Source organism: Siphateles boraxobius, unplaced genomic scaffold (genome assembly GCF_051911475.1).
Source record: "Siphateles boraxobius isolate OS27281-9 unplaced genomic scaffold, OSU_SipBor_1 87, whole genome shotgun sequence".
Classification (NCBI taxonomy): domain Eukaryota; kingdom Metazoa; phylum Chordata; class Actinopteri; order Cypriniformes; family Leuciscidae; genus Siphateles; species Siphateles boraxobius.
In genome coordinates, this window is record NW_027509216.1 from 1,035,990 (window position 1) to 1,057,048 (window position 21,059).

The 21,059-nt window shown below is 37.6% G+C and overlaps 1 long non-coding RNA gene across 3 annotated transcripts in view; it reads left to right on the forward strand.

Annotated features, from left to right (window-relative positions):
• LOC143731499 (uncharacterized) overlaps positions 1 to 20,782 on the forward strand; it is a 155,845-nt gene extending 135,063 nt beyond the window's left edge. For all 3 annotated transcript variants that reach the window (XR_013200777.1, XR_013200775.1, XR_013200776.1), the window contains one exon: positions 20,048 to 20,782. This is a non-coding gene — a long non-coding RNA (uncharacterized LOC143731499). The remainder of the gene's footprint in view (positions 1 to 20,047) is intronic.
• Positions 20,783 to 21,059: the final 277 nt, after the last annotated feature.

The following is a 21,059-nucleotide window of genomic DNA, read 5'->3' on the forward strand; positions in this document are numbered from 1 at the left end:
CATGTTCCATGGCCCAGGTCCGCCATCGCAAGACCCCGGTCCCGTTCCCTGCACGGACCTGGCCCGCCATCCCTCCCCCGGGACCGCCTCCGCTCCACCACCCTCCCGAACTATGTCTCTAGTTTTGATGGGCGTCGGGAGCCGCCCATAGAGGGGGGGCTATGTTGTAATGTCTGTCTGTGTTCCCCCGGTCTTTGTGCTTTTGGTTCAGTCCTGTTCAGTTTTCCCGCTCCTCGTTTGTGTTCATGTATACCACGCCCCCTTGTTATCTTGTTTAGCTTGTTTGGCCTTGTATTTAAGCCCTGTGTTTCAGTCCAGTCTTTGTGAGTTCTTAATAATGTTGTTGTTGTACCTTGATGTTGGTGGTTCTGTTCCTTAGTCTTGTGCCCTAGCCAGTGTCTTTATGTAGTTTGAGTTTATTAAATAAAGTGTGCTGCAATTGGATCCTGCTTCCTCCTTGCTTCCACCTCATCGTGACAATAGCGCTTTATACAAGTGAAGTCTCCTTTATTAATATAGCGCTTTATTAAAGTCAAGTCTCCTTTATTAATATAGCGCTTTATACAAGTCAAGTCTCCTTTATTAATATAGCGCTTTATACAAGTCAAGTCTCCTTTATTAATATAGCGCTTTATACAAGTCAAGTCTCCTTTATTAATATAGCACTTTATACAAGTCAAGTCTCCTTTATTAATATAGCGCTTTATACAAGTCTCCTTTATTAATATAGCGCTTTATACAAGTCTCCTTTATTAATATAGTGCTTTATACAAGTCTCCTTTATTAATATAGTGCTTTATACAAGTCAAGTCCCCTTTATTAATATAACGCTTTATACAAGTCAAGTCTCTTTTATTAATATAGCGCTTTATACAAGTCAAGTCTCCTTTATTAATATAGCGCTTTATACAAGTCAAGTCTCCTTTGTTAATATAACGCTTTATACAAGTCAAGTCTCCTTTATTAATATAGCGCTTTATACAAGTCAAGTCTCCTTTATTAATATAGCGCTTTATACAAGTCAAGTCTCCTTTATTAATATAGCACTTTATACAAGTCAAGTCTCCTTTCTTAATATAGCGCTTTATACAAGTCAAGTCTCCTTTATTAATATAGCGCTTTATACAAGTCAAGTCTCCTCTATTAATATAGCGCTTTATACAAGTCAAGTCTCCTTTATTAATATAGCGGTTTATACAAGTCAAGTCTCCTTTATTAATATAGCGCTTTATACAAGTCAAGTCTCCTTTATTAATATAGCGCTTTATACAAGTCAAGTCTCCTTTATTAATATAGCGCTTTATACAAGTCTCCTTTATTAATATAGCGCTTTATACAAGTCTCCTTTATTAATATAGTGCTTTATACAAGTCTCCTTTATTAATATAGTGCTTTATACAAGTCAAGTCCCCTTTATTAATATAACGCTTTATACAAGTCAAGTCTCCTTTATTAATATAGCGCTTTATACAAGTCAAGTCTCCTTTATTAATATAGCGCTTTATACAAGTCAAGTCTCCTTTGTTAATATAACGCTTTATACAAGTCAAGTCTCCTTTATTAATATAGCGCTTTATACAAGTCAAGTCTCCTTTATTAATATAGCGCTTTATACAAGTCAAGTCTCCTTTATTAATATAGCACTTTATACAAGTCAAGTCTCCTTTCTTAATATAGCGCTTTATACAAGTCAAGTCTCCTTTATTAATATAGCGCTTTATACAAGTCAAGTCTCCTCTATTAATATAGCGCTTTATACAAGTCTCCTTTATTAATATAGCGCTTTATACAAGTCAAGTCTCCTTTATTAATATAGCGCTTTATACAAGTCTCCTTTATTAATATAGCGCTTTATACAAGTCTCCTTTATTAATATAGCGCTTTATTCAAGTCTCCTTTATTAATATAGTGCTTTATACAAGTCTCCTTTATTAATATAGTGCTTTATACAAGTCAAGTCCCCTTTATTAATATAACGCTTTATACAAGTCAAGTCTCCTTTATTAATATAGCGCTTTATACAATTCAAGTCTCCTTTATTAATATAGCGCTTTATACAAGTCAAGTCTCCTTTATTAATATAGCGCTTTATACAAGTCAAGTCTCCTTTATTAATATAGCGCTTTATACAAGTCAAGTCTCCTTTATTAATATAGCGCTTTATACAAGTCAAGTCCCCTTTATTAATATAACGCTTTATACAAGTCAAGTCTCCTTTATTAATATAGCGCTTTATACAAGTCAAGTCTCCTTTATTAATATAGCGCTTTATACAAGTCAAGTCTCCTTTATTAATATAGCGCTTATACAAGTCTCCTTTATTAATATAGCGCTTTATACAAGTCAAGTCTCCTTTATTAATATAGCGCTTTATACAAGTCAAGTCTCCTTTATTAATATAGCGCTTTATACAAGTCAAGTCTCCTTTATTAATATAGCGCTTTATACAAGTCTCCTTTATTAATATAGCGCTTTATACAAGTCAAGTCTCCTCTATTAATATAGCGCTTTATACAAGTCTCCTTTATTAATATAGCGCTTTATACAAGTCAAGTCTCCTTTATTAATATAGCGCTTTATACAAGTCTCCTTTATTAATATAGCGCTTTATACAAGTCAAGTCTCCTTTATTAATATACGGCTTTATACAAGTCAAGTCTCCTTTATTAATATAGCGCTTTATACAAGTCAAGTCTCCTTTATTAATATAGCGCTTTATACAAGTCAAGTGTCCTTTATTAATATAGCGCTTTATACAAGTCTCCTTTATTAATATAGCGCTTTATAAAAGTCAAGTCTCCTTTATTAATATAGCGCTTTATACAAGTCAAGTCTCCTTTATTAATATAGCACTTTATACAAGTCAAGTCTCCTTTATTAATATAGCGCTTATACAAGTCTCCTTTATTAATATAGCGCTTTATACAAGTCAAGTCTCCTTTATTAATATAGCGCTTTATACAAGTCAAGTCTCCTTTATTAATATAGCGCTTTATACAAGTCAAGTCTCCTTTATTAATATAGCGCTTTATACAAGTCTCCTTTATTAATATAGCGCTTTATACAAGTCAAGTCTCCTCTATTAATATAGCGCTTTATACAAGTCTCCTTTATTAATATAGCGCTTTATACAAGTCAAGTCTCCTTTATTAATATAGCGCTTTATACAAGTCTCCTTTATTAATATAGCGCTTTATACAAGTCAAGTCTCCTTTATTAATATACGGCTTTATACAAGTCAAGTCTCCTTTATTAATATAGCGCTTTATACAAGTCAAGTCTCCTTTATTAATATAGCGCTTTATACAAGTCAAGTGTCCTTTATTAATATAGCGCTTTATACAAGTCTCCTTTATTAATATAGCGCTTTATAAAAGTCAAGTCTCCTTTATTAATATAGCGCTTTATACAAGTCAAGTCTCCTTTATTAATATAGCGCTTTATACGAGTCAAGTCTCCTTTATTAATATAGCGCTTTATACAAGTCTCCTTTATTAATATAGCGCTTTATACAAGTCAAGTCTCCTTTCTTAATATAGCGCTTTATACAAGTCAAGTCTCCTTTATTAATATAGCGCTTTATACAAGTCAAGTCTCCTTTATTAATATAGCGCTTTATTAAAGTCAAGTCTCCTTTATTAATATAGCGCTTTATACAAGTCAAGTCTCCTTTATTAATATAGCGCTTTATACAAGTCAAGTCTCCTTTATTAATATAGCGCTTTATACAAGTCAAGTCTCCTTTATTAATATAGCACTTTATACAAGTCAAGTCTCCTTTATTAATATAGCGCTTTATACAAGTCTCCATTATTAATATAGCGCTTTATACAAGTCTCCTTTATTAATATAGCGCTTTATACAAGTCTCCTTTATTAATATAGTGCTTTATACAAGTCTCCTTTATTAATATAGTGCTTTATACAAGTCAAGTCCCCTTTATTAATATAACGCTTTATACAAGTCAAGTCTCCTTTATTAATATAGCGCTTTATACAAGTCAAGTCTCCTTTATTAATATAACGCTTTATACAAGTCAAGTCTCCTTTATTAATATAGCGCTTTATTAAAGTCAAGTCTCCTTTATTAATATAGCGCTTTATTAAAGTCAAGTCTCCTTTATTAATATAGCGCTTTATACAAGTCAAGTCTCCTTTATTAATATAGCGCTTTATACAAGTCAAGTCTCCTTTATTAATATAGCGCTTTATACAAGTCAAGTCTCCTTTATTAATATAGCGCTTTATACAAGTCAAGTCTCCTTTATTAATATAGCGCTTTATACAAGTCAAGTCTCCTTTATTAATATAGCACTTTATACAAGTCAAGTCTCCTTTATTAATATAGCGCTTTATACAAGTCTCCATTATTAATATAGCGCTTTATACAAGTCTCCTTTATTAATATAGCGCTTTATACAAGTCTCCTTTATTAATATAGTGCTTTATACAAGTCTCCTTTATTAATATAGTGCTTTATACAAGTCAAGTCCCCTTTATTAATATAACGCTTTATACAAGTCAAGTCTCCTTTATTAATATAGCGCTTTATACAAGTCAAGTCTCCTTTATTAATATAGCGCTTTATACAAGTCTCCTTTATTAATATAGCGCTTTATACAAGTCAAGTCTCCTCTATTAATATAGCGCTTTATACAAGTCTCCTTTATTAATATAGCGCTTTATACAAGTCAAGTCTCCTTTATTAATATAGCGCTTTATACAAGTCTCCTTTATTAATATAGCGCTTTATACAAGTCAAGTCTCCTTTATTAATATACGGCTTTATACAAGTCAAGTCTCCTTTATTAATATAGCGCTTTATACAAGTCAAGTCTCCTTTATTAATATAGCGCTTTATACAAGTCAAGTGTCCTTTATTAATATAGCGCTTTATACAAGTCTCCTTTATTAATATAGCGCTTTATAAAAGTCAAGTCTCCTTTATTAATATAGCGCTTTATACAAGTCAAGTCTCCTTTATTAATATAGCGCTTTATACAAGTCAAGTCTCCTTTATTAATATAGCGCTTTATACAAGTCAAGTCTCCTTTATTAATATAACGCTTTATACAAGTCAAGTCTCCTTTATTAATATAGCGCTTTATACAAGTCAAGTCTCCTTTATTAATATAGTGCTTTATACAAGTCTCCTTTATTAATATAGCGCTTTATACAAGTCAAGTCCCCTTTATTAATATAACGCTTTATACAAGTCAAGTCTCCTTTATTAATATAGCGCTTTATACAAGTCAAGTCTCCTTTATTAATATAGCGCTTTATACAAGTCTCCTTTATTAATATAGCGCTTTATACAAGTCAAGTCTCCTTTCTTAATATAGCGCTTTATACAAGTCAAGTCTCCTTTATTAATATAGCGCTTTATACAAGTCAAGTCTCCTTTATTAATATAGCGCTTTATTAAAGTCAAGTCTCCTTTATTAATATAGCGCTTTATACAAGTCAAGTCTCCTTTATTAATATAGCGCTTTATACAAGTCAAGTCTCCTTTATTAATATAGCGCTTTATACAAGTCAAGTCTCCTTTATTAATATAGCACTTTATACAAGTCAAGTCTCCTTTATTAATATAGCGCTTTATACAAGTCTCCATTATTAATATAGCGCTTTATACAAGTCAAGTCTCCTTTATTAATATAGCGCTTTATACAAGTCTCCTTTATTAATATAGCGCTTTATACAAGTCAAGTCTCCTTTCTTAATATAGTGCTTTATACAAGTCAAGTCTCCTTTATTAATATAGCGCTTTATACAAGTCAAGTCTCCTTTATTAATATAGCGCTTTATTAAAGTCAAGTCTCCTTTATTAATATAGCGCTTTATACAAGTCTCCATTATTAATATAGCGCTTTATACAAGTCTCCTTTATTAATATAGCGCTTTATACAAGTCTCCTTTATTAATATAGTGCTTTATACAAGTCAAGTCCCCTTTATTAATATAACGCTTTATACAAGTCAAGTCTCCTTTATTAATATAGCGCTTTATACAAGTCAAGTCTCCTTTATTAATATAACGCTTTATACAAGTCAAGTCTCCTTTATTAATATAGCGCTTTATACAACTCAAGTCTCCTTTATTAATATAGCGCTTTATACAAGTCAAGTCTCTTTTATTAATATAATACTTTATACAAGTCAAGTCTCCTTTCTTAATATAGCGCTTTATACAAGTCAAGTCTCCTTTATTAATATAGCGCTTTATACAAGTCAAGTCTCCTCTATTAATATAGCGCTTTATACAAGTCAAGTCTCCTTTATTAATATAGCGCTTTATACAAGTCTCCTTTATTAATATAGTGCTTTATACAAGTCTCCTTTATTAATATAGCGCTTTATACAAGTCAAGTCCCCTTTATTAATATAACGCTTTATACAAGTCAAGTCTCCTTTATTAATATAGCGCTTTATACAAGTCAAGTCTCCTTTATTAATATAGCGCTTTATACAAGTCAAGTCTCCTTTATTAATATAGCGCTTTATACAAGTCAAGTCTCCTTTATTAATATAGCGCTTTATACAAGTCAAGTCTCCTTTATTAATATAGCGCTTTATACAAGTCTCCTTTATTAATATAGTGCTTTATACAAGTCAAGTCTCCTTTATTAATATAGCGCTTTATACAAGTCTCCTTTATTAATATAGCGCTTTATACAAGTCTCCTTTATTAATATAGCGCTTTATACAAGTCAAGTCTCCTTTATTAATATAGCGCTTTATACAAGTCAAGTCTCCTTTATTAATATAGCGCTTTATACAAGTCTCCTTTATTAATATAGTGCTTTATACAAGTCAAGTCTCCTTTATTAATATAGCGCTTTATACAAGTCTCCTTTATTAATATAGCGCTTTATACAACTCAAGTCTCCTTTATTAATATAGCGCTTTATACAAGTCAAGTCTCTTTTATTAATATAATACTTTATACAAGTCAAGTCTCCTTTCTTAATATAGCGCTTTATACAAGTCAAGTCTCCTTTATTAATATAGCGCTTTATACAAGTCAAGTCTCCTCTATTAATGTAGCGCTTTATACAAGTCAAGTCTCCTTTATTAATATAGCGCTTTATACAAGTCTCCTTTATTAATACAGCGCTTTAAAGAAGTCTCCTTTATTAATATAGTGCTTTATACAAGTCTCCTTTATTAATATAGCGCTTTATACAAGTCAAGTCTCCTTTATTAATATAGCGCTTTATACAAGTCTCCTTTATTAATATAGCGCTTTATACAAGTCAAGTCTCCTTTATTAATATAGCGCTTTATACAAGTCAAGTCTCCTTTATTAATATAGCGCTTTATACAAGTCAAGTCTCCTTTATTAATATAGCGCTTTATACAAGTCAAGTCTCCTTTATTAATATAGCGCTTTATACAAGTCAAGTCTCCTTTATTAATATAGCGCTTTATACAAGTCAAGTCTCCTTTATTAATATAGCGCTTTATACAAGTCAAGTCTCCTTTATTAATATAGCGCTTTATACAAGTCAAGTCTCCTTTATTAATATAGCGCTTTATACAAGTCAAGTCTCCTTTATTAATATAGCGCTTTATACAAGTCTCCTTTATTAATATAGTGCTTTATACAAGTCAAGTCTCCTTTATTAATATAGCGCTTTATACAAGTCTCCTTTATTAATATAGCACTTTATACAAGTCTCCTTTATTAATATAGCGCTTTATACAAGTCAAGTCCCCTTTATTAATATAGCGCTTTATACAAGTCTCCTTTATTAATATAGTGCTTTATATCAAGTCAAGTCTCCTTTATTAATATAGTGCTTTATTCAAGTCAAGTCACATTTATTTATATAGCGCTTTTTACAATACAGATTGTTTCAAAGCAGCTTTACAGAGATAACAGGAAAATATTGCAACAAAGTTTGTTTCCAGAAGAAAATCTGCTCTGAAGTAAACCGTGATGTAATCGTCCAGCTCAGTTCAGTTCTCAAATAATAGTGTCAATGCAGCAGATCAATAATTAAATGTTAAATTTAATGTCCCCAACTAAGCAAGCCAAGCCAATGGCAACAACGGTGGAAAAGGCGACAGTGAAGGAACCAAAACTCCATCAGTGACAGAATGGAGAAAAAACCTTGGGAGAACCCAGGCTCAGTGTATGAACCAACAGTGTATGATCATGATTATGATTATGATTTTGATTCAGGCAGCATTACAGGTCAGAGGTCAGATTGGATCAGAATATGAAGAATCTGGTTGTTATGCGTGTCTTCCCGGAGGACGACTGTAATGCTCTTTCACTGGAGAACTAAAGCAGCTCTGCACATCCATCTCTCCCGGCTGGAAAACCCAGGATTAGCCAGCATGAGTTGTGTGTTGGTCAGGCTGGTTAGAGCTGGTCTAGCTGGAGGATCAGCAAACTCAACCAGCATTCAGCATCCCATGCTGGTCACATCATTCATCATCTTGACAATGCTGGATTGCAGATGTTTCTCTTAAAGAAGTAGCAATACACACATTGTTCACATGCAGCAAGAGCTATAAATCTAATGTGGATATCATAGCTCATATATATATTGGGAGAATATTTAGATATCTGACTGCAGATTTGGGGATTTAGGCACAGTTTAACAGTAACATTTAAGAGAGAGAACTTGAGGTTTTCCTTTGTTATTTTTCTTTCATATGCATGAAGAGGACTTGCACCAAATCTTGTGTACCTTTCTTTTTTAAACCCTGCGTCCTTGATGCGTGAAGTGCTGTGCTACGCTAGTGCCTTTACTGTGTAAACAGCCCAGTGTGAGGTCTTGATGTCCTCTGCTCGAGCACGTACACACCCCGTCCTGCCTCTGTGTGTGTGTGTGTGTTATATCCCCCTGTTCTGGCCGTCGGGACACGTCTAACACACACGAGTGATGACACTGGAAAATATGTTTCCAGAGGCTGAAGAAAGGACATCCATTGAGGATACAGTGGATTTTAACTTTGATTCATCTCGTCCGAGCTGCATATAATATCACTGTTGCTCCACGTGTACGAAGCCACCAAGATGCTGTCCAAACCAGTTGTGCATTCGTTCTTTTGATCTTTACTAGATTACAATAGCACAGAATATCATCGAACGATGATTGAATGGATTAAAAACCTTTTTGAGCCTGTTTGGTTTCATGTCTTCGCTCCACTAATCCTTTATTGACTGTCCAACCGGTTGGCAAAGAACATTGTGCAATTCCCTTTGTGTTAAGTTTTAAAGAGTGCAAACAGAAAGATCTTGCTCTCTTTCTGTGGGTAATGTTACATCAGGTATTCTGAGGAGGTTTGACTCAACTAGCTTTGGGTTTGCAGAATCAAAGTTCTTAAAGCGAGACAGTTTTGGCAGATGCTGATGAATCCTAGAGGGAGTACATGAGTCGCTGCTGTTTCCCGAAACCACCGTTAGCCAATGGTCACAAGATCAGTCGTTATCAGCAGTTCAACGAGTCTGTGTTTCCCGAAACCATCGTTCCAACGAACATTCACAAACAGCATCGCAGAGTGGTTTGTAACTTCAATTTATATCAAAACATCTAGCTTTAATGCGGTCAGATTCATTAACAGTATTTATTTTTACAACCAATTTGCGAAAGTACGGTTTCGGGAAACAGTCGTGACTAGCTTGTTGATTCTTCAACAATAGTACTATAGTAGTGAAGCAAGAGTTACAGCGTTAAACGGGAAACACACTCCCGGCTGGACAGAAAACAACCAATCAGAGCCGCTGGTCACTGTATGCTTAGGGTGTGAAGTACCTGCGAAAATACATGGCCCATACCGTGTCATGGCCCAAACCTAACTTAAGATTTTGTACAGTTTATGTAAGGTGTTTGTGCCATCGATGGTAAACATACCGTTGACTCTGAGCTTGGCTAAGTATCTACACATCCACCATTCAGCTGGATGTTTACAAGTCATAGTGTGACTGTTTTCCTAAAGCATCTCGAAATATTCCAGCACTGGGGCTCTCATGCTGCCTTTGCTGACCTCTGTGCACTGCATGCTGGGTAATGGCACAGTGATGTACTGACACCACCAGCTTACAACACCTCAATGTCCCTCAACCTCTCAGCATGGGAAGGGACTCACGTACGGGATCTATACAGAGGATTACATCATTATTCAGCGGTACGGTCACGACACTCATGACTGACTCTTCCAAGCAATTTGATAATTGATAAACAACTACATTTTCACTATTATTATTTATTTCTCATACTTAAGCCCAAAGTATCCTTTTGTTTAACGTGTATGCGTTAAAGTATCTCAAAGTATACTCCATTTGATAACGTGGGCGAACACAGTCGGTCGACAGAAAGCTTCATCTTTGTTTTTCATCTTCCATCGACTGTTTTTCTCCAGAATTTTTGACCAATAAAAATGTCTTTGTACTCTTTTAAACTGAAGTTGTGTCTATCTCATAACCCCAAACAAGCGATTGTTGCGTGTGTTGTTGTTCTGTCTCTGTAGTTGAAATAACGACCCAGGCCAGCTTGGAGCAAATCAGTGCAATTAGTGCAAATCAAATTCAGTACTCATGTGCGACCTTGCGTGTATGCGCGGTTACAATAATCACGTGGACTCTCAGTAAAAACAAAGTATACTTTGGGCTGTAGAACTGGTGGCGATTGTTCAAATCAAGAACCCTTAGTACTACATTTCATTACATAACCACCATTTGTGCAACAGACATGAATTACACGACAAATCATGTGTCTTATTGTGGAGAGATTTACAGTTACTTTTGTAAGTAAAACTTAAAGACTGGAAAATCCTTAGACTTAGGCTCTTTTACACGAGTGTTTTTTTTTTTTAAACGCATAACGTATAACCAAGGCTACACCTGGCGTCCACAATACTCCAGAGTTTTCCACACTCAAAAACTGAGACTTTTGCAAATGCTTGCAGACCCCGTTTTAGTTGCATTTCAGTGTAGACGGACCAAATCGGAGACTTTTGAAAACGAGTGCGTGGTTGCCCACATTCGCTACCTGACTGTGTCTTCTGGATCATTGCGTATGTGTAGAAATCTGTCCTGCAAACACAACCACCAACTCGTTTTTGATTTTTGTTAGAAGAGGAGATATTGATGGTGATTGTATCATATCTCTCAAGTGCCAATGAAATATATCAGTGTTTTCATGAAGCTTAGGTGTTCTGCTTTGCACTAGCAGACTAGCTCATATTTTCTGGATAAAGAAATGCGGCTACTGATGAGCACAAAGGAAGGAAGTAAATTATCACGTACTGTACACTTACTTCAAACTGTAGCTGTCAATCAACTCGTACCATTTATAACAACTCTCAGACATGAAGGAGCCTGTGTTGGTAAATCTTTTCAAGAAAATAAAAAAGCAAGACAGACAGACAGTAAGAAATTCTTTCTACATATGAAGTGTCATGTTTCAGTCTCAGACAAATAGTCTCTTGTCTGTGGATGTGTTGGATTGTCCTGGTGCCATGAGGGCTGTTTTCCCCTCGCTCTGATTTGAAGATCGCGGTTCAAACAGAGGACACGTTTATGTGGAATGTCACCACATCAGCTTCTGAATGAGATAAACATGTTCATGCTATCTTGAGTTTCATACCTGTGCAGTCAAGGCATCAGTTCGGGGTATTCATGCAGTCGAGCAAAGCCTGATGGGGTATTTTTTGCAGGGACAATCCCGTCTGAAGACATCTGAAGACATCTTAGAGAAAAGGCCTGTTCCACAAACACTTACATAAACCAAATGCCAGCATGACTGCAAAACACACTGGAGCTCTAGATAGTAAGTAAGGCGCTGTTTACACGGCCATTCATTTACTTGACAACAGCGTTTTGGGTGCCTGAAAACGCAAACTTTTGTAAACGGTCTCAGTGTAAACAACAAAAACGTGAATCTCTGAAGACGATGACGTCATGCACATGCGTATTACGTGTTCAGTCTATAGTGTTTTATCGCCATCTAATGGCTTGGCAGCAGAATACAGCGTTTTTAGTCGTTTTCACGGATCTGTGTGAATGGGGATCTTTTTGACAATGTCGTCTGTACGCGGAAAACTCAAAGGAAAAACTTATCCGTTTTAAGCATATCGTTGTTGTGTAAATGTACCCTAAAGTGAGTTATGAAGTATTTCTTCGAATTAATAACTGATATCAATTATAAAACATTCATCTGGATTTGGCCACTGAGATTTTTTTCAAACTTTATCATTAACAAATCTTATTTACATAAAAAGAGATTTTATTTACATCTAAATGCAGTGGAACTGAAAGCCCACAGTGTAGCTATGAACTGCTTAAATCAGCCAGCTTTACTTAACTATATGTTTGTCTGATTGCATCAAGCATTACATATGCCTTTTTTAATCAATATTTGAGTTGCTCACTGTATTTTTCACACTGATTTCTGCATGTGGTGTGAAACTGGCCTAATGTTCTCAGAGCTGCGCTGTATTTTCTATTCCATCTCTGCAAACTTCATTACAGCCCTAATATGTTTCTTATTTAAGTTGAAATTGTAGCAGACTGCCATTTTTTGAGCCTAGAAATGGAAAGCAAAAATGTATGGCACCTTAGTGCTAAAGTTTGTCAGATGGTTTCAGACAGCTCAACTCATTTCCTGTAATGTGTGCTGGAGACTGCAGTGTCTAATTCAGGATGAGTTGAAGATGTTTCCAGAAATTTGGGCTTCTTTATTTTCGTTATATCCGCAGAGATGAGTTTGGACTTGGTGGCACTGTGCTGGTTTTCTTCTAGCGAGCTCGTACCTGTCCTCCCTGCAGCCGGAGGCCATGCGTAATGAGAGGGTTTTTCAGACTCGCTGCTGAGACTCGTTGGATCTTTACAGTGGATCTGTTCATTCTGCCACCAAACCTAAAGCTCGGATGAATAAAGGCGTCAGTTCATGTGTGTGTCATGTCATGTCTCTGGGTTTTGTCGTGAAATTTGCGTCACGGGTGTTGTTTCACACCGCTCGTCTCACTGAGGATCTTGACAGCCGTTAACTGATGGGATGCTCAGCCTTTCCACACTGGAGATGAGAGAAAGGCCTCTTCCTCAAATCTCCATAAATCTGTCCTCGGATTTCAGCCTTTCCAGCACTACTTCACAGCAAAAGGCTCAAATGAAGGTCTGAAGAGAGATTTAGATGAGAAGCGTTGGTTTGGATCAGCTGGCTTCCTCCACTTCTACTGGTGATTTCACATCAGTGGAAAAATGATTCATAAATCCAGCTTACATTCTCAGTGGCAACAAATCCCTTCAGTGAGCCTCAGCATCCCGGCTGATCTGCTGTAATGGCACTGTCAACATGCTGCAGTGAGCGCTGGGACGCTGCCATGTCCGATAGGATCGCTGCGGAGAGAGAAAGAGAGAGGCCGGCTGCTCCAAGCGGATCCTGAGAGAGTTTTTGGCTGCTCCTGTTCTACCGCTATAGAGCCGGCCAGAGAAAAATACAGACCGAGGAGTCAGTTTTAGCAGCAGTGAGGAGTTGCAAATCTTCCCTTTTTGCCTTTTTGATGGATATTTCATGTCTTTGTTAAGAGTTCAAAGCAAACAAACAAACAAACTATCAAAAAAGTACTGGAAAGATATCATAAGTTGTTCCCCTTACTTAAATCAGTGCTGCCTATGATCTCTGAGAAAACTGCACCAGTGTCTCTTACTAAGACAGAGACTGAATCCGAAGTCGCCCCCTAAACCCTCGTTCACTTTTCCCTACGTTAGTCCACTAAGACTGTTAACTTAAAGGAGTGAATGAAAAGGAGTGAGCGGATTCGGACAGCCATTGAGCGTACACCGGTTGTACACTCGATATTGCAGTGCAATGTGGGGTTGAATGAGTGCACTCAATAACATCCATGGTGTTTTCCGACACCGCTACAAATGGGTGTCCCCAAAAATAACGCCCTGTTTGAGGGTCTAGGGGGCGATTTCGGATTCAGCCAGAATCTCAATCATCCACACTACTGCTAAATCACTTGATGAAGACTTCACTTCTATCTTGAACGCTGACAGGGGCGTTGATTATTCACTGTTTATTACAAATAGGTATGTGTAGTTGATTGGAAGGGATGATTTCTGAGACTCTTTACTTCTGATACTTACTAGTACAAGCTAGTCTGATGAAAATGTGAATGGTCACATTTGCAAAACTGGCCAACCTGATTCTAGGGGGTCGTGTTGGGTTGTTGGATGGATTCTTCAGTCCCGGTCCGGTTAGTCTCGTTCCAGTGTCTATAGGGCTATTTTCCCAATTTCCACGCACACGACGCTTCAGATCTCCAGTTACAGTCTTCTGCATGCTGTTATTATTAGATAAATACATTTCGCAGGAGTCATTTCTTTCTCCCGCTCCCGGTGCACATCTCAGTTTCTTCCCTCATGCATCTGCACTCAGCACTTCGAAACATGTCCCGCGGCCGTGGCTCTACCTCACGGTGCCGTTGTATATCAGGCAGACGTGCGCATCGAGGGATCATAGTGACCCCAAAGAAGTGAACATGAGCATCCTTTTGAAACATAAAATGACTAAATTCACACTCCACCTCAACAGGCCGCAAGATTTGAAGCATCAATAATGTCATGACTGAAGCGCTGTTGCATGTTACGCTGTTAGCATGCTTGATTCGGTCCTGTTGTTGGCCACTATCTGTTGCATTGAACACACTGTTCTGGTCCTGTTCTCTTTTCCTTGGCACTGTGAGGCTTGCCGGGCAGATCTCTACCTCACACACCTAGCAGTGCGGTTTACAAGAGTCCACAGAGTGCCACAAACAGCCCTGGAGCCGCCCCAGAATCAGGCCTTTCACATCACGTCCCGACCAACATTCATTTCTCAAGCCCTGCTCTTTCTGCATGCCTAAGTGTAACCACATGTTATGCCACGGACGTAATCTTTTCCACTGAAGGGAGTTGGGCTGTGGGTGAGGAGAGGAGACAGGCTTCTCTCTGCCATCTATAGCGGGCACGATTCAAAGGTCAGAGAGCCGAATGTGAGCCGTTCTCTAAACAAACGTGTATCCACATACATACAGCACTGGTGTTACCTTTCAGCCCCTGGACGCAGCTTTAATGTCTTTATTTGATTCTGTGACATCAACAGCTCTTCCATTTGTGTCTGGTTTTGATGTATCTACGCAAACATGCCATTAATCAGAAATTCTGAGTCATGCGACTCACATTAGTTGACAGGCGCTGGGTTCTGAGAAATGAGGGAGTGCAAGGATGGGCAGATATTTACCTCTGAAGACTGAACTCTTTCAGGCACAGCTCACACTACAGACAGAAGCGCACGAATAACTGTTTGTGTCATCTTTTCCTTGTGTTGTTGTGCACACTTTACATCACACAATCTTATGTGCATCAAAATCAGTGTTAATGATAAATAATGATTTTATTTATTTTATGAGACCAAAAATGCTCTTGGAATGCTAATTTAAAAATATTAAATAATGTTTTTAAAAGAAGTCTCTTCTCCTCACCAAGGCTGAGTTTATTTGATTCAAAATACAAACAAACAAAATTAGTTATATTATTACAATTTAAAACGTAATTTATTCCTGTGATCAAAACTGAATTCTCAGCATCATTTATCCAGTCTTCAGTGTCACATGATCCTTCAGAAATCATTCTAATACTGTATGATGATTTGATGCTCAAGAAACATTAATTAATATTATTATCAATGTTTAAAACAGTTGTGTACAATTTCTTCAGCATTCTTTGATGAATATAAAGTTCAGAAAAGAACCGCATTTATTTGAAATATAATCTTTTGTAACATTTTAAATGTCTTTACTGTCACTTTTGATCAATTGTATTCATCCTTGATGCATAAAAGTATATATTTATTTAATTTTATTTCCCCCAAAAAATTTAATAAAAATTCTTACTGACCTTAATGTAACAAAATATTCTATTTCAAAATATTCTGTTGTTTTGAACTTTCTAATAATGATAATAATGAGAAATGTTTCTTGATCATCAAATCATCATATTATACCGATTTCTGAAGGATCAGACTGATCTCATGAAATGGCGTATGTATGACACGCCAATTCGTATTTCCATTTTTGGCGTGCTATCAACACGCATAATCGCTTTTCAGCGTGTTTATCAACGCCTTTGACTTAACGTTATATTACTGTATTATGTATATATAGATATATGACCTACCCCAACCCCGTCCCTAAACCTACCCGTCACTGGGGTTAATACCATTTATGAGTGTTCTCCTACCATCCTAGGAAAAAAAAGATCGCTCCACAGATGTAGATATAGATTTACTTCGTTTCGCTCGGACATTTAACGGCGTACACATACACGCGGAATCACTCGGACATTTAATGGCGTAGACATACACGCAAAAGATTTCGGCGTGGACATACACGCGGATAGCTCAAAATGCGTATAGATAACACGCCACTTGACTTGAAAGTGGCGTGTATGTTTACGCAAAGTCATGATGTCATGTTGGAAGGATCGTGTGACACTGAAGACTGGAGTAATGATGCTGAAAATTCAGCTTTAATCACAGGAATAGAAAAACACTTCACTATAGAGCAGAATCTGCACTCAGAAGGGTTTTGTTGAGATTATTTGCACACATGAATGAGTGTGGTAGGCTTTAGAGAGAACCTGATCTACCTTCATTATCAGTAGTGGTGTGATGTTTTCATCAAGATGCATCACTATTGTAAAATCCATTACTATTGTGTTGGTAGCGTTTATGCAAATGCACTGTTGTTTTAATCACAATGGCCATGTTGTGTAAAGTGTGAGAAATGTCCTGGCAATCCTGGAAGTGTGTGTGCAACAGGAAGAAGTGTGAGGCGAGGGTGGGTCTGCCGCTCCTGCTTTCGCCTGTCTTTACAGCGAGAGAGAGAGAGAGTGACTGAAAGTGTGCCAAGTGTGAGCCGAGTGAGAGACAGGTTCTGGGCTATGAGGAATTCTGCCTCCACACACATCCATCATCACCGCACAGAGATCTCCATGGCGACCGCGGTGTTGTCTTTAATAATAGCAAAAGCTGAACGTTGAGTTTATCTCCACACAGCCGTTCTTACGGACAGCTGTCAGATACATGTGCCACAAACGCATACCTGCGCCATTCCACGTGTTACAGTTACACAGAGGAAAACATGCACAGTTTATCATTCCCACAGAAAGCCTCTAGGGCTCAAGAGAAGAATGTATGAGAGAACAATTCAGTCTTTCTAACAACATATTTCACATCCTCTGAGTGGAACAGACAGGAACTCTATTTGACGGACTAATCAGCTGCATGTTTTGGTTGAATGTTAGCGGTGAGACGTGGGTCGTTCTGTGACGGCCCTCAGAGAGCCACACACCAGCCTCAGGCTTTTCTCTGAGTGCTTGATATACACTCGAAAACACACTGGCTCAAACCAAGGGCTGGGTTAATATAGAACAGAATGCATGCTGGGTTCATTTTACCCAGCAAATTGGGTTGATTCATTTTTACTACAGTACTAGCTTTTTTTATTTTTTTATTTTACTTCATACATGAATTAATGTTTACGGATTAACTTAAATCCTCTAAACTTAAAGGGGGGGTGAAATGCTGTTTCATGCATAGTGAGTTTTTCACACTGTTAAAGAGTTGGATTCCCATGCTAAACATGGACAAAGTTTCAAAAATGAAGTTGTAAGTATGATGGAGTAATTCTGTTCCAAAAATACTCCTTCCGGTTTGTCACAAGTTTCGGAAAGTTTTTTTTCGAATACGGGCCTGTGTGACGTCAGAGTCGCCGGAATTTCCTTATACGGGTCTTAAGGGCACTTCTCCCGGAAGGGCGCGCGCGCATCTGTAGCCTAGTGCGTGCGAGAGTACGCCTATGCCCATCAGAGCGCTGGGCTCGGCTGCGCTGCAATTAAAAAAATGGCACCAAAAAAGTGTGTTTTTGGTTGCCAGGGCAAGACAACATTGCACAAATTTCCAAAGAACCCAGCGTTAAGAGACCTGTGGATGGATTTTGTTTTTCCAGAGCAGCAACGGAGTTGTGCAAGTGTTTTTGTTTGTTCCCTTCATTTCGACAGTAATAGTTTTATAAACAAGGCCCAGTTCAACACCGGATTTGCAGATCGCCTAATACTCAAAGATGGAGCAGTCCCAACGATAAAGGTTCACGGTCGTGCGTTGGAACCGCAGGCGGTGAGTAAAACTGCTTCAAATGTCTGTGAGTTGTTAACTATCGGCGTGTAAGCACAGAAAGTAAACAACATGATCACATACAGTTAATGTATCTATGGAGCATGCGATGTATGGTGTGTGTTTAAATACATTGGTTTAGCTGGCCACTGTAGGTGTCAGTTTGTTTATTGTAAAAATAAATCATGTCCTCATAAACCAGTCTGTCTGTTTACAACACACAAATGTTGTAAAACTCGCGCATGACATGGTGTTCTAAAAACACTGCGCTCAAGTTCAAATCAACTCTATTTTTAAAATAATGCTCGAGACCTTATGTTTTTCACCCATTTCACTGCCCATCTCACGTTTTTGTGAGCAAAAACGCGTTCTGTATGAACGAGCCCTTATATTGTTTAAGTTATAAGTTATAAGTTATACCGTTCCAGTAGGCCTACACACCACATAGAGACGTCCTGCTGTAGTCGTTGCTGCTGCTGGTCGTCTTCAATCTCAGCCTCGGGATCTGATTCTGGATCAAAAATGTATGGCTGAATCTGATTGTTAGCCATGGTTTATTTTCGGATGTCACTCACAGCTTCCAGACGCTCTCAACGCAAAAGCTTCGCGCGCTCGTGTCGTGATTATTTAGCTCCGCCCACACGGTACGCCTCCACCCGCTCGGGTTTTTCCGGAAAGACTCGGTACAGCCTATCTTTCTTTTATAAATATAATAAAACTAAAGACTTTTTGGAGATATGAAGGATGCAATACTACTCTATAGGTACTCAAGATTAACATGAGATTGAGTGAAACTGAGCATTTCACCCCCCCTTTAAAAAAAACCCCTCATAATTCCTTTTGAATACATGCTGCATACATCTATTGCTGAAATATGCTGTGACTGGCTCCATAACCTGTCCATAAACAATCAGTGTACAGTTCTGAGAACATATTTTAACTTTCTAAGCATTTATATTCTGTATTCTTTTTTTTTATGATTAAAATCATACAATGTTATGCAAAGCATCAGGCGTTTCCATCACGTGAAAAGACCGAAGCGACACTCGCATAAAACTAAACAATATACAGAACAATAACAACTTATAGATACAAAACATTTACACAAACCTGTATTTTACCGAAGACACACCAATTTGGAGCTGCACTGCCCTCTCATGAAGAGGTCGCTTAACCACTGGGTTGTTACATCTGACGCAGGAGCTGGGTAACACAAAAACTACCCAAACACTGGGTTGTTACGCCTGACCCAGGATCTGGGATACACAAAAACTACCCAAACAATGGGTTGTTACGTCTGAACCTAGGAGCAAGGTATCACAAAAACTACTCAAACACTTGGTTGTTTCGTCTCACACAGGAGCTGGGTAAAAAATAACCCAGGTTTTTTAGAGTGTATCTGTACTCTTATTGCTCTCTGAAAAAATGAATGTTTTTGTCAGATGCACACAATCTGTGCATTATCTAGCCTTTTTGTGGCATGGATTGGCCAATGCTGGGTAATTCTGCATATTAAGGTGCTCATTAAAGGTGTAAGCGATCTATGTGCCTTTAGCTCCAGTTCCTTCACGCTTTTGTTCGCGATGGGAAAGACACCATATCCCAGAGTCCACTCTGCCCTGCTGAACTGTGGCTTTGTTCCGGAGGAGTCTGGAGGGTTTCTCCCACAGTCTAACGGCTTCTCCTCCTCTGCCAGGTGTGAGACGGCACCATGGGAATCGAGTTATTACAATAGAAGTCACGAGCACTGCTCTATATAACTCAGTTTAGCAGACAAGCCTTTGTATTCAATGCATAAAACACAGGATACATGATTGTATGCTATGCTAATTTCTTTTCAAATTTGGTAATCACTTTCTTTCTTACCTTTCTGCAGGTGGAAGAGAAGTGCGGAGACCTGAGGAAAACTGCATCAGCTGACATATTTCATCTGCCAAACAGCACTCAAACAGACATTACACTGAAAACATTAAGAGATATTGAATATCACATGTGGTTAAGCCGTTAAAAAGATAAATAATCCCAAATGGACATAAATCCCCCTATGTGTCTTTCAGACAGAATCTTTTTGTTTTGAACGTAATGGAGTGGATTTCAGGATGCTGTGCTATTATTGTGATTTTACCACATGTGGAATAAATGCAAAAGACTTCGCCCATCTGCCAGATCCTCCTCAGAGTTTAAAGTGCGGTGATGCAATGCTGCATGAGATATTGGCATCAACATATTCACCAAATCTGCTCATTCCTCTCTTTCCATTACGGCCTTCAAATCATTCCCACGAAAACATCAACAACAAAAGCGAAGTCATTCCTTTTCAAAGCGAAAAGGTCGCGGCCACTGCAATGCCCACAAATTGGGAGTGTTGATTTCATACTCTGGGAACAATGGTAGCTTATTTAATGTGTAATTTAAGGTATTTGTCCAAAAAACTGGTGATGTATCGGCACTTTGTAGAAGTTTGTACTTTTAGCTTAAAAATCTGTTTGGTTGCAAGATTTATTACCTTCTGTATAAAATGGAATTGAATGTAGCTCTACCTGAGGAATCGTTCACAGACAGCATGCACAGATGCGTAACTAATAAAGATATTCATCATTGGCAAACAAAAGGAGTTGCAGATTTGCTTTCAATTGACAGTAGGTCCACGGCCACTTCATCCAGTGAGGAAACTGAACGAATCATTCAAACTGATTCACGAACCAATTCAGACAGTTTGCCAACTTGTTTGATCAAGTCTTTCAAGTCACTCAAAGTAGTGATTCATTTGTGAATGTGGCATCACTCATGTTGCAGAAAACAGAGACGGCACGCTTGGAATAAACTACGCATTTCTTAACTTGTATTGCATTCAAATAAAGTAATGAGAGGAACGTCGCCCTGTTTAA